Source organism: Halyomorpha halys, unplaced genomic scaffold (assembly GCF_000696795.3).
Source record: "Halyomorpha halys isolate HHAL.00 unplaced genomic scaffold, Hhal_1.1 Scaffold550.1, whole genome shotgun sequence".
In the NCBI taxonomy this organism is placed as follows: Eukaryota; Metazoa; Arthropoda; class Insecta; order Hemiptera; family Pentatomidae; genus Halyomorpha; species Halyomorpha halys.
The window spans coordinates 104,096-118,408 of record NW_027112242.1 but is presented as its reverse complement, the minus strand read 5'-3'; the positions used below and the strand labels follow the sequence as shown (position 1 = coordinate 118,408).

Below are 14,313 nucleotides of genomic sequence, written 5' to 3'. Positions count from 1 at the left end.
ATATAAAACACAAAATTCCAATTTGACTCACACCACATTAGAATAGAACGGCTCAATTTAGGTCCAGAGAAATTTAAAGAAAAAAAATTTAATTTTCAGTCAACAAAATTAATTTCATAACCTCAATCTATAAAGTAATACATTTTCTAAATGTACTTTAATACAGAAGTACTATGACGTGCATTTACTAGATGTATGAATGTAACTCAGTTGTAAATTTCATTAAATACATTTTAAAAAATCTATAAATATTATAATAAAATCACTATTTTCGGAAACACAAAGACATTGTATTATTTTAATTTAAGAGCTCCAGATCAAAATACATTTTGTCCATTTCAGAATAAATTCGTTTTGAACCCTACAAAAGCCCATATCTCATGAACGAATTCCATTGCAAAGAACAACTACAAAGAAATGCTTTATTTCTTTAAGCAGTACTGGCCAAATATATTAGGTTGCTACATGACAGCATACCTATAGAACCTTTTTGAGATATAATATTTTTCTTTTCCTTTTCATCAGACCTAAATATCACAAAACAGTAACTAATCTAACTATCGTAACTAAACTATTAAAACCAACAATTATATAGCCATTGATATTTTTTGTCCTGTGTCTTTTTTATTCTCTCATTCACCTCATATTTCTCTTCTCCAGCTCATCACAAAAGCTAAACTTATAATAAAAGTGTTATTTGAATTTAAGAAGACTAAAAAATTTGTATACGCACATATTATAATTAAGACAAAGAATTAAAAAAAAATTAAAGGAGTATAAATTATTGACAAGGACCTTTATGGTCCAATAAATTTAAAATTTAGATCTCTAGTAAAAATAATTCATTCCGGTGTAAAATGAATTTTGTTTGAAAATGAACAAAATGCGATGTAATCTGAAGTATTTAGAACTGCACAACATTTGGTAACCTACTCTTTTCTAGACCAAAAATATAGCCTAAAAAGTTTTGAATTGATCGAATAAAACAATTAACTTCTATGATTCAAATAAAAAATTATCTCCATGGAATTCGTCAGCAAGATTAAACTTTTACTTATCCTACATTCAGCAGTGAAGAGGTAAAAATAGTGCAGTTTACACAGACCGACGTGATAACATATTCTAAGATAAAATTAGTTCTGTCAAGTCAATTATATCTTATTGATCACAGTCAAGTGCATTGAAAATTGAGACAATAAACTGAAAAATATATATAACAAATAAATAAATATATATGACAATTTTTCTAATAAAAATTAAATATTATACTAAGTAACTCAGACCAATTTTAACAAAAATATCTTTACTTTCCCTTGAAGAAAAATGAGTCCCACTAATAAGTTAAGCATATATTTCTAAATGATAAAGGATTTAAATAAAAATAATCGACCAGAACATGTATAGAACTAATGGGTCATAGACTCCGCGATTAATAATCGGTTGCCATAGGAGATAATGAATTAAAAACATATTATTCTAACAACAAAAGAGAGCGGATGTAATTTTAATATCGTAATATGTTTACTAATAATATAATCACCAAATAATTAAATATTCATTGAATAGATAAGAAGTGTGCTTATTGAGCGATAAGAAGTGGAAAATTCAATTACCTTAAAAAGATTGAACATGCCCTGCCACTTGAGATAATCTCTTAATACTTTTTAAGCCCCCAGAACTTTCAGTTTGACCTATTTTTTTTTTCCAGCACTAAAACTAACTGAAACCAGATGAGCTTATCTATAGATAACTTTGCAACGTAGTTAATATTCTTAGTAACCTCGAATATAATAACCTATAAATTTATAAGGAGCTTTTACATAATTACTAGGGATGGAATTTTTGTATGATAAAACAGACAATAAATGTATTTAAATATGAGTTTATTTTTATATAAATATGTACTTAAAACATTGAAATATTTAATAAAAAAACAAGAGCAAAAAATAAAATAAAGTACTGTATAAAAGTCCTATAATAGTTAAAAGAAAGTTTTAAAAAAGAACATAATATGATTAATTCTAACGTTTATTATACTTTACCAACTTTATTTTTAACATTAATAAATTTGGGAACGAGATGCATTCTTAAGTTTTTAATAGCAAATCGTTGACAAATATTACAAAAATGATTTGTATAGACTACCGTTCTACAATAACTAAATTGCAGTGACTAAACTAATCAAATTTTATAACAGTACATACTTATTTTAAACACTTTTTTTTTATTTTTTTTATCTTTTTGTAATTTTTATCTATGAACTTATTTCATTTTTAATTATTTACAAAAAGATTGTTGCAATTAAAAAAAAAAAAACATTCTGATTAGATAGGAAAAACAGACATTTAAGAAAAATGTATGGAAAACAAATATGTAAAAACAATGAAATATTCATAAATATGCAAAATAAAATTAGTTTAAATTGTAAAAAACGTAAAATATTCCTAGGAAGGGTATATATATGTAGAACAAAATATGTGAAACAAAAATAAAATCCCTAACAATTACAGTAAAAAAATGAATCAATACCTGATTTAAAATACTTATAATATTTTAACAAAATGAACATTTTTGATGAATAGGTCTGATTTGTTCTTTGTAAAAAAGTTACTATCTGCAAAATTAACAAAAAATATTTTTCAGTATAATACTATATATACTAAGAGGTATTGATTTTGGTTGTGGGGCATTTTTGGATAAAAAAGGATTTGTTATAATATTATGTTTGATAACTCATCATATTTTCAAAAAATAAATTTATGTTACTCCCTAACCACTCAAACCCCCTAGTTGCTAACCTTGCATCCTCTTCCCTTCCTGACAATCCTCCGAGGCGCCTGATAAGAATATGGCCACGAGACCAGCTAATGTAAAATGTCATTAGAGTACTACCAATGGGTAGTTTCTCTACACGCCTGTAACACTCTAATTTAACTTAGATCAGATATACTAAATGTATTATAATGTATAGTTGTAAATAGCAATAAATAAATATTTAAAAAAAAAACAATTATATTAGGTCTCGCGCATTTTAAAAATAAATCCAATCATAAAATGTGACAACCCCAATACAATATTTTGCCATCTGATCATAAAAATGTAAAATTAAATTTCATAAATATGATCAATCATTATTTATAATAACTGTATAGCAACTATTACCTATGGTATTACAAAATAACGAGACGTTTAATACGCCCAAGTTTATTCGATAATTTTAACAAATTGAGTATTGATTTCAAATTAGGAGATTTCAATATAAAGTTAAAAATTCTTTTTTGAGTAAGCACACTTACAATTTTTAAATAAATCATATCAAAAATTTGAAGACAATATTTAAATTCTACAATGAGATAGCAAATTATATATCATAAAATTAAAACCAATGAGAAGCAGTTATTTATCCGTTCTGTAAAGTTAATTAATTTGCACGTAAGAGATAATGGTACCTCACCATCGAAACACTAATTATGCTCTCTTCGAGTCCTTTATAAACATTTAGACTTCATTTCATTGCCTCGTAAAGAAGAAGAGAACCTTAAGAGAAGGACAGGTACATAGAAACCAATCCTGCAATGAAACCCCTTGATAATAACCGGCTGCATTCAAGATGAGTTCAAAGGCAGTACATACCTGAAAGCCATACATAATGTCAAAAGGGTAACTAGCTTAGGCTGTTATCAATTAATGGGATCAGAATGAATTCAATTAATAGCAAACATTTAATTAGTTTGTTGATCGTTATAACTGATCATATGTTTAAAACCACCTCAATTTTTCACAAAAGTTAATTTTTGAATAAATAAAGCAAAACAAAAATACCTTTTCAAATGAAAATTTAAAACATTGAAAGTATATAAAATAAAGTAATGAATTTTCAGAGGGACGAAATAAAAAAATAAAACTACCTTAGACAGATGATGATGCGGAATGTAACAACCCATTTTTTTCCCATTTGTTTAACCAGAAATTAACCACACTAAGTAGTTCTGTCGAATTTTAACTGGCTTTGTATAGTTTTAATACCAAAAGGTTTGTAAAAAATACTAATTAATGACCGAAATTGACAAACTAATTTTGTTTAGGCAATATTTTTTTAATTAAACCTAAATAACTAACAATTTTTAACAGAAGGAAACTAAAATTAAATATGTCGTTAAGGTTTAATATATACAGAAATAAGATAAAATAAAAAAATATAAATTACATTTGAAATGTGGTCATATCGGCAGTTTTACCATAACTTATTAATTCAGTCAACTAGTATGCCGGAAACCGTAAACCATCAAACATTTTTCTTTATTTATTTACTTAATGATATTTACAAATTTATTTACATATCTGGTAATAATTAAATTGATACACATCTGGTAAATTTGATGTAAGATCATAGTTATATGATACAGGCGTGTAGAGAATCTACCCATTGGTAGCACTCTAATAATATTTCTACATCAGAAGGACTAGAGGCCATCTTCTTTTCAGGTGTCTGGGAGGACTGTCAGGAATGAAAGCGGAAGTAAAGTTAAAATCTAGTGGGGTGGTTAGGGAGTTTATTATGGAAGGATTGATATGTGGTTCCGGCTAAATCAGTTACATGTGGAACATTAAGGTCTTTATGGATAATTTTATTTGTGACAAATAAAGGAATATTGAATTGAGGAGGATTTTAGGATTTCAGATTGTTAGGATGGGATACGAGAGGAATTCGAAGGTTTAGTGGAGTCCCAAAGCTTAACTCCGTATGTCCAGATAGACCTTATTATAGTCATTTAGATCAGTCTTTTGTAATGTATTGAAAGTTAAGACCGCTTGTCTAGTAAGTGCTGTCAGAGTCGGAACCGACGTGTCTTTTCAATCTTGTGTGAGGGTTCCAAGTTGTGATATCGGATTGGAGAGTTTGAGATGCAATTATTAACTGCGAGCACGCACGTGTCGTAGGCATACGTGTTGAGGATATTGTCAAGATTGGTTGGGATGTTGGCTGTATAGATTATGTAGAGGATGGGACCGAGGATACTACATTTAGGAACACCAAGGAACAGACAGAAGCACGAATTAAAAAAAACCACCTTTTTTATTTTCTAATTTATCAAAAAAACGAAGATTACTATCTAGTTAATTGGTTCGATAAAGCAATAAATTTCAAAATTTTAGGTCAGTCTTTTGGTTTTTTTTAAATATAAATCTAAAATGGTGGATTCTAGCGACAATGTAACAAACTAAAAGTTATAATGCAACAGATTAAAGAACAGTAAATTCTGCGTAGAATGAGAGCCATTACGTAATACGTAATATATCCGTCAAGTTGTGGGATCATACACTGCCTCATAAACTTCTAAGTAATTCACAACAGTTATTGGAATCTAAGGAACAACCTCAACAGGTGGTTTAATGAAATAATTAAACCTTTAATCTACTCTTAGGAACAAATTAATATTTTGCTGGGTAAACCATTCCGACGGTCCATCCCGTATAGACCATTTAACCAATTTCCACCATTTTCTGGCTCCCTAGATCTTACCAACCATAAAGATACGATGTTCAACAAAGAGTGGTGATATTTCATAAATTAGAGCACTTAGATAGAAAAATATAGCTATACTAGCGGAAATACCTTAAATATAAACAAGCCCACATTCCGAGGCCGCATAATAATCATATTACAGTAACACCCCATCGACGACCTGGATTGTTATTGACCCCGATCCAAGTCTGTCACGTTTCCAATGATACAACACTGGCTCAGCAACAGTATTTGCAAGGAATATTGATTGAGTTCTTTCCAAACTCAAGTTACAATGATCGGTAATAAAAATTTAAATTGGTTGATAATTGTCAAAAAAATACTTATATGTAAGAATATAGAAATAAAAAACAACAAAAGAAATGCATCACGAAAATATATGCAGAAAATTAATAATAATAAAACTGTCCAATAGTGTAAATTTGAAGGAAAACGGGGAGTGAGAATTATTAATATAATATAACCACAGATACAATACCTATACAAACTTTAAATTCGGAAACTATGTGGTTCACATAATTTATTTTACAACAGAACGCATAATAATATTTACATAAGTAAACCAGAGCCAGAAACAAAAATAACATGGAGTATTTTTCTTTAAAGTAAATTCATTAATATCAAAAGTATTAGGGATCAGATTCGGCTTCATTTTTTATTGAATATAAATAAAAAGGTAAAAGAAAACATCTTTTGAACCACATTGAGAACACTTTCCTTATATAAAATTATACAATAATAAAAACTTACAGTTATAGTATACATATATTCCACACTTCTGTAACCTTTTCTATTAGCCATATCCATCTGCATCCGTCATAAAATAAAACTCTTACAAGTATTCGTAATAATTTATTTAAAATTCTGTTCATTCTCCTCATTTTTTATTTTTTAACATAGATGAGTTTTTCCTCAAAGCTTTTATATTTACAATGTACAACTTAATATTTTACAAAAGATTTGTATTAAAATATCATAATACAGTTAAAAATATATAAATTAAGAAGTTTTTCACTCATACTTAATATTGCTATTAATTGCTTGGCTGAAGATGAAAATGCCAAAAAAAAAAAAAAAAAGCTGAAGTGTGGAAAATATACTGAATAAAATCGTGATAAGATTTCATCATTATATATTTTAGCATTAACGAATATGGGCTTAATGATTAAAGGTTTTTTCCTTAGACTGTTTAATTAACTTTTAATAATAAAAATTTTATATTCGTAAAAAATCTAAAAATAAAAAAAAAACCTAATTTAACAATAAACCACGCCAACCTATTATTAGAATTGATACAGTTTCGTATAATATCTTAGTTTATTTCAAATAATGTTGATTCATATTTCCTCTGAATTTAACTGACAAAACATTTAGTAAATTTAAAAGTCATATATAATTATCAGCAGTTTTCCACCCTTAAAACCAATCTACAATATGACTCAAAGTAACTTAATATTTTTAATTCTTCACAGCCTTATATTAAAAGCATTACACTGATAAAAAAAATGAGTTATTTTTAGAACCTATGACGACCGCATAAAACTTTCAGAAAAATAGTATTTATAAAGTATATTCCAATTACCAATTTTTATAGGTTTTTATCATTCTCTTTATATGTTTCTATTTTATTTAGTTAATTTAATTTATAGGCTCTATCACTATATTTTAAAATTTAATTTGTCGTGATGGTTAGAACAGTAAACTACAAAAACTACTTGGGACCTGTGATGGCTGACAGCACAAACGTCTCGACCTTCACACTCTGGCTGCATAGGTTGTTAACCAGGTGGATAACCCAAATTTCTTGCCTCCAGAAGTATAAAACCGGATTTAGATTATTTTCTATAGAATCTCCAGAAGTATAAAACCGGATTTACATTATTTTGTATAAAACCTCCAGAAGTATAAAACCGGATTTACATTATTTTCATAATTGTATTATTCTAGTTTCAATCAAAATGACACCCAACAGCTCTTGAGTTGTATTTTAGTGATGTCCTGTCTTCAATTAATTAACATTTTTTTAAATTTGTTGATGGGATTTATGTATTGTTTCGGTCTTAATGATCCCTAAACTGGTAAAACGGTCACTAGTTAGTTATTTGCCGTTATTTAGTAATTTGAGAATTGATGTTTCGATTATATCATACCAACTATTTTTAGTCCCTTTTGAGTTTTTGTGAGTATGTTGATAAAGACTCAGTTGCAAAATATACATGATATTTAGATAACTTAAACTTTTTTTCCATATATTATCTTGAAGTATAATACTATTTCGAAAAACACTGCAGTTGGTGTCTATATGAATGATGATATGATATGATATGAATGAATGAAAAACGTAAGAAAAAAAGAAATGGAAAGATTAATTTTCTAAAGAACTGAAATTTGTCGTTAATTGAAAATTAACAATTTATAAACCAGAGCTAGGTAAAAATTAGTAACTAATAAAACTAAGACAAAATTATTATGTATACAATTGCTAGTTATTAACGGACGTAGTTTATTTATAAGTATACATTAAAATAATGAAAATTCAGTTATAATTTTATTTATAACTAACTATACCCAGATCTGATATACGTCATGTTCGTAGTTTAATTGATTGATTATGTGTTCCTTTTAAATACATGATAAATTTCAAAACATCATTTCTAAAGTTATTGTTAGACAATTGTATATATAATATATGATTATAATTCATCACTCTCCGCTTGGAACTTCTTGATTTTAATTTTTTAATATTTCTTAATGAATCTTAAGAAATAGCTGTCTAAGTTCTTTTAAAGTTTTCTCGAAAATAATTTTAAGAAAATGGCGGAGGATGAGTGGTTATCACTATTTTAACCTATTATAACGTTTATTCTACCTTATAACGTATAGAACCAAAAAAAAAAAAATACGTGTTAAAGTAAAATAAAGAATTTAAGATAAAACTAATACCATTTTAGAAATAACTGACAAAATCCATAACATTATCCAGACAGAATAGCTTTCAAGAAGAGGAATAACGCAGGGTAGGAAGTTCAGTGATACAGAACAGTGGCTCCCAATGTGATAAGGGAGGTACTAAAGCGTACTATCGGCCACTAACTTCCCATACAGCACCCTGAGAAAGGAACACCTCCCTCGTATACTTTAAGGAAACCTATTACAGTCTCCGTCTTAGAGAGGAATAACTTCTGAGTGCCTTCAGGTCCCTTGGGCAATTGAAAGTTACGCCAAAACTTAATTGTAACGGTAGCAAGGGGAAAAAAAAGTTTGTTCCAGGAACAAGTTGAGGTCTGCCGCTCCTCAATCTCGAGGACACCAATAAACGACGCCAAACTCAATGACTTTATTAACAACTTCATATGGTATAATGCTATTTTCAATAACCAATATAATCCTGCGAAATCCAATCTAAGATTTATTATTTTTTTATCTTATTGGGTTTGAAAACAAAAATAATAGTTAAAATTAGAATAATATAAGTGGGTTACAATTATGTTTATTAACAAAATAAAATTGCTAAATTAAAACTTCCCCCTACAGAAACCTAAGACATATAACTTGTAATATGTGCGTCGCGATTATTTTTATTAACAAAATAAAATTGCTAAATTAAAACTTTCCCCTACAGAAACCTAAGATATATAACTTGTAATATACCTATATATGATAAAACAAGTTGATCTAATTTTAGCAGAGAAGTGAGGCATTTACATTTCCATTTTTAAATTTCTAGAATGATAATTCTTTTCACTTACCGTTAAAATTTCAGTAAATAATTTTAAAGATTTTTACAGGCCAGCGTATGGATTAATACCTAATTTCCAAACAATTAGTTGCACAAAACAAGCCTCTTTTTATCCAACAACTATTATCGCGAGGGACATCATTAAAAACTTAGATTTTGTTTTCCTTCATAAATAGAATAAATCATTACATGAATTGGGTTATATAAACATAATTTAATTTAATAATCACTAAACAGTATTCGAGACCTGACTGACTCTCTCCTTTTTTTTTTTATGAGAGTTTTGAGAATTTCGAAATGAACTTCGACTTTGTAACCTCTTACAATACTTATCTAGCGTACTAAATTCTGAAATTTCCAACGAAGTTATATTATCAATCAAGGAAAATGAAATTTTAAAATGATTTTTCCCATTCAAAGCGTTCCGAAGACGTGAATTTCAGAAAGCAGCAAAAAAATGTTGACGGTTTTTTAAGATTTACTATAAAATAAAATAGAAAATCCAAGGAACATAAAGAGCAAATTATATTGTACATAGTATTACAATTAAGAACTAACATTGCATTATTATGCATAACACAAAGCCACTTTTCAAATTTGATGTAAGAAACATAGGTACCCAAAAAAAAAGGTTTTCACGAGATTCCAAAACATACCTACGCCGACCCATTAAAGGTTGAATCAATTAATTAAAATAAGTTTTCGCTAAAACAAAATACAAAACATTATATAAGCCAACTGATTGTTCAGAAAGAATTTAAACGACGACAAAATAAAAACTTACACATGGAGAATTAATGTACCGTTACGAAAGATAAGTAACGCAGGAAAAAAAGGGGCAAGTATTGTGACAGTTAAAATGTGGTTATCAAGGTTACTTCAGTTGTTTCCTCTGTAATTATAAACCTGTTACTGTAACTGGGTTAATCACAGTACTTAAAATAATACAAGTGTAAGTTTCTTTTGTTTTACTAACATCAAAAGAAATAGTACAATGTATATTTTTTTATAAGCAGGAATATAATTGAATTATTTAATTTAAATATATCACTACTTTGCTTTGATATTTTCCATAGGACTTATTGATAACTTAACAAACTTATTGATCGTACCGTTGAAAAGATAGTCGCAATTAATTACGCAAATAATCACAACTAACAAAAATATTTAGTTTAAAAGAATAGGAAGGTTGCGCAAAAAAATTTTTTACTTTTTCCATTAAAAAAATGTTATCCTTCATCTACATTAGGGAAGATATACAAAGACAACCTCTCTAGCATAAATCTCTGCGTTCCTAGATTCAACGTTTCTTGCAGAATAACGCTCAAGTCTATGGGTACAACTGCTCTGCTGGTTCCCTACAATACAATACTAAAAACAATCTGACAATATTCCTAACTTCTACTACAATAACATATTAATTATCCGAGTAATTACTTTATATCTTCCTTGTAAGAAAATGATGAGAATCTAACAGAACAGCGTAAAAGAACACACATCCTGAAGAGAGAGAAAATAAGGGCATCACAGAGCCCCAACGACCGAGCTGCGACGGCCTAGGTAAGAAAATCCACCACATGGTCGATCTTATAGCACACTTAATTCCAAACATGGCTAACGAGCCTAAAACCTTACGTGACCGGGGATCTAAATACAATCAATGGAGTTCGATCCTTGGGGGAAAAACTGTTCTTTAAAAGTATCGACTCATTGACGAGCACATGTGTTGAATAAGTAGCTTCAGATTAAAACCTTGTACCTCAAATTAAAACGTATTGAAGTATTGAAATAATGAAAAATTGAAAATTAATCCACTGCACCGGGATTTTATTTAAAATGATGCTGCTCTCTTAAAATCCTTAGTAAGAATGAGATTAACATTAAAACTATAATTAGAAAATTATGAATGCTATATTTTTATGATTTATTTTTATAATTATAATTTTTGACGTTCCAGATAGAAAAAAAAAAATTTTTTAATTCAATTTATAGATAAATCGGTTCTCTGGAAATTTAAAGAGATTTTATAATCATTTACGAGAACTAATAGCAGGAAATTAATTCAATGTAGAACTTTTAGTGTAAACATTAGTTCATTAAAATAATGAACTATTTTTTTTTTCTTAAAAATTGTAGAAAAACTACTGACATTAACAAGACGAAAGGCGAACTACGGAGAAAAACGTAATTATTTATTAGAAATAAAGTACACAAGCTGGTTTATTAAGTCATTGGAGACTTGGCCATGTTTTTTTTCTGACGTCCGTTACATACAGTAAATACTGAACTAATTACATTTTCTTTTCCGTTATAGAGAGAGTTTCTACTAGATAGATGTTAAATAAAAGATAACAACATAAGTAATCTGCTAAGGAGAGGAAAATGTCCGTTACAGAGAAGTGTCAAGCGAAGTTTCACTTTATATAATAATATTATTGCCGTTAATAGATTGCTGATTTCATGCATATAAAACAAAGCAAACAGGTTTTGTTTAATGATGGCAACTTTTGGATTTCTGCCCACATTTGGGTGACAGGGCTTGAATCGGGGTTCTCTGGACAGATTTTAAACATTTTATATAGGTATAATTGTTTTCAAGATTTTATTTACTTTATTTTAAATATTAAACTCAGATGTTTTCTTATTTTCGACTATTTAATTTAGTTATTCATCTATGTTTATTCACGATGTGTACATACAATTTTATTTTTATCCATTTTAGTTTATACTCAATAATTTTACTGTACTTTTTATTATTATTATTTATTTACTTTTCATTTTTAGTTAATATGTATGTATGGTAGGAATGTTTATTTAAATCCGTAGTACTCATTGCTCTTCAGTTTGGCAGATTGTATTATTTCAAGTTTAGTAAAAAGCTTATTGATGTAGGGATAATAATAGAAATCCTTCAGAGAGCCAAATCGACAAGAGCAAAAGTCAAAGACCAGAGGTAAATTGGTTTGAATAAGAGACACAACCGTATTTATTTCAAATTTAAATAACACTGAGCTAAGTAACTCACCCTCTTTCAATAAATTGCTTCAATTCGCCGTCCCTTCCCCGAAGTGAATTTATAAGGCGGCTTTCACCCTTATTATTTTGGTCACCAATAACTTTCACGGTACTCAACCCTATTCGACTACTTCCGTTGATTAGAACATGAATACAAATAAACCTGAGGGAGAAATCAATTGCAACCAAATAAATATCAAGAAGCATGAATAAACATAAACACAACAATCTAAATTCTTATAAAAAGTTTATAATTATATAAAATCATTGTTCTGATGATAAAGTTGTTTTTCTTTTTTTCAATTTTAATACAAAAAGACTCATATTAAATATAAATACAGAGAAAAAAAGTCACTTAAACTGATTATGATCCAATATATAAAAACAATTATTACATAATGATTTATTGTTTAAACTAATTATTTATAATATAAGTAAATAGTAAACAACATAAGAGTATCCCGGAATCTGCAATTTTCATTCTAATAATAACAAAAATAAGAATTAAACATTTAAATCTTGCGGATGGTATTGTTGAGTTCCGAAAATCATCATGACCTATGACTACGTCAGGTCAGGTTTTGGTGTCTTTAACTCAAAAATTATTTGCCTGTGTCCCTTACGCGACATCCTTTGGCTACAAAAGCTAATACAAAAATTGTTTGCTGAATTATCGCTGATATTTTTTTATTTTACTTTTTAGCTAGTTAAGTGAATTATTTATCTTTCAAACAAGAACCTGAAATGTTCCAGGAGACATGGAGTTCACGAATTACTCCGACGAGTAACAAAAATTTAACGTGTGTTTATGGGAACCGTCGTAAAATGTTAACCTTTAACCTTCACTAAGTTTTAATTATTTGTGTTTGAATCTATGGTAAACAACACCTCATTATGAACCTTTGTAAAATTCTTTTAAAATACTTACATTAAAAACATGGATACAAACTACAATATACTTTATCTTCGTTAATACTGGTCTTAATAAGACATTTTTCTGGAAGAAACACATTTAAAAAAATAAATAATTTTTTTTTAATTCAAGAAATTAATTATTTTACAAGCGTATAAATAAATTAATCATAATATATATAGAAAATATATACTGTTTCTATTTCCTACATTACATATTTTCCTTTTCTCCAGGGTTCATTCTAAAAAATTTTAGAGCTTTAAAGACTGTAATTAATTTTATCAACATCGATAAAGCAGTTTTAGGCGCAAAACTAAATTTTAAAAAAAATTTCGGCTGAAACGAATTTGGTATACAGGTATCGAATATTAGGTTTTTCTTAAATAATAGAAAACTTTGGGCTGTCTGCTGATATAGGAAATTTCAATTCATAGTAATTCCAAACACAATAAATCAAAAGATCAGTAACACTTTGGGTTTACTTCTGCGTTTACTTGTACTTTTTTCCCCCTTCGCTTCCTGAACTGTTACAAAAGCAGTAATGGCAGTAAATAAAACGGCGCAAGGGGTTGGATTTCTCAAGCCCGCACGGCGCCAATCGCCTCCGAGAAAGCTTTTTACAGTTCTCAGAAAGGATTTAGAGTAAGAGACTCCAAGACCATAAACGCATAATGAAAGAATTACTCAAAACCTTTCCTGGAAATTATTCTTGAAGTCTATTTACAGGCTTTAATTACAAGTAATTTCCACTGTGGAAGATCAACAGGTATTGTTTAAATAAGTAAACAGCCAATTGCATCGGGAATTACAAATAGAGAGAGACAATGGAGGATTACATAAAAAAAAAAAAAAAAAAAAAAAGGTCCACAAAGTTCCACACCCAGGTACCTACAGTCAAAGGAGCACTGACCTACAACTTGGGAAACCCAACCACAACCCGAAGACTAAGCCCGGGCTGCTGCAGGACATCCTTTTATAAGTATTTATATTTATCAGTTCTGTTATTGTCACTCTAAAATTGATCTTAACTTCTTTTTTTCTCTCTTTCTCTTCATCCTTTTCTTTTCTTTTTAGAAGTTAATTACTTATTTTGTGAAATCCATAAATGTCATTGTTGTT

At 28.5% G+C, this 14,313-nt stretch overlaps 1 protein-coding gene and 1 long non-coding RNA gene across 3 annotated transcripts in view; one reads left to right on the top strand and one right to left on the bottom strand.

Moving 5' to 3' along the window:
- Positions 1–13,063, top strand: part of LOC136796450 (uncharacterized) — a 17,371-nt gene extending 4,308 nt beyond the window's left edge. The window contains exon 3 of the long non-coding RNA XR_010844175.1: positions 13,035–13,063. This is a non-coding gene — a long non-coding RNA (uncharacterized lncRNA). The remainder of the gene's footprint in view (positions 1–13,034) is intronic.
- The window catches only part of raskol (Ras GTPase-activating protein raskol), a 758,358-nt gene that overhangs the window by 663,404 nt on the left and 80,641 nt on the right, over positions 1–14,313 (bottom strand). The window lies entirely within an intron of this gene.